Raw genomic sequence first — 1,037 nt, 5'->3', positions numbered from 1 at the left:
TGACCATTTGGATGATCTCCTCCACAAAAGTCACATCTCATGGGTTGGTGACTGGGAGAAGTTTGCACAACTTGCAACTGCTCTGGCAATTTAGAAATCTGCTTCGTCAGTGCTTCAATCTGTTGAGTCAGAATTTTATTCTGAGCTAAGATCGCATCTGTAGTACTAAGATCAAGCACTCCCTTCCTCTGAACAGTTTGCCTATTATGCTGAGCTTGATGATCTTTGGATGCTAATGCCTCAATGATTCTTGTTGCTTGCTCCGCATCTACACTCATCATTGTTCCACCTGCTGCTGCATCTAATATCATCTTGGTGTCAGGCTTCAGACCATTACAGAATATGTTCAGCTGAGCAATATCTTCAAATCCGTGATTTGGGCATTTCCTCAATAAAGAATTGAACCGCTCCCAAGCTTCACAAAATGGCTCATCTGGTCCTTGCCTAAACGTCGAAATATCAGCTTTGGCTTTGATGTAGCGAGATGGTGGAAAGAATTTGTTCAAGAATTTCTCCTCAACATCCTTCCAGCTATTCAAACTCTGATTTGGATGTGACTTAAGCCATTCCTTTGCTTTACCTGCCAAAGAAAAAGGAAACAAACGCATGTATACATGCTCAAGATCTCCTTCTTGAAAGCCCATGGTTCCTATCAAAAATAACAAACACAAATGAAAGGGATGAAGGATTAGTGAACTTCCTTTCTAAACATGCTTAGTCTTCTTAAGCATGTGCCTTCATCCTTGGTTGGGGTCAATCCTTCATCAGCATCGCATCAAGACCTTCATCCAAAGGATTGTAGAATCCTCCTCGCGATCCAACTTTGCACCCAAAACCGCCTGACGCATCACTTGCATCGCTAGGCAGAAATTGGTTCCAAACCACCTAGTAGACACCTCACGCTACCAAGCGCCATACGCTTTCCAGAGCCTCAACCATATCTTTTTCGCTTGGCAGGATCACCCTTTCTGCCACATGCCATGCGTTTCAGGCTTATCTGGTTTTCCCATATCACCTGGCAGCATACCCCAAGCCGC

General features: G+C 44.0%; 1 non-coding gene across 1 annotated transcript; it reads left to right on the top strand.

Annotated features, from left to right (window-relative positions):
• Window positions 1-366: 366 nt before the first annotated feature.
• Window positions 367-473, top strand: LOC114195709. The gene has a single exon (XR_003606542.1). It is a non-coding gene; the product is annotated as a small nucleolar RNA R71 (small nucleolar RNA).
• Window positions 474-1,037: the final 564 nt, after the last annotated feature.

The sequence above is a fragment of the Vigna unguiculata genome, chromosome 8 (assembly GCF_004118075.2).
Source record: "Vigna unguiculata cultivar IT97K-499-35 chromosome 8, ASM411807v1, whole genome shotgun sequence".
NCBI classification, from domain to species: domain Eukaryota; kingdom Viridiplantae; phylum Streptophyta; class Magnoliopsida; order Fabales; family Fabaceae; genus Vigna; species Vigna unguiculata.
Note: the sequence above shows the minus strand (reverse complement) of the source record. Positions and strands in the feature narration are given on the sequence as shown.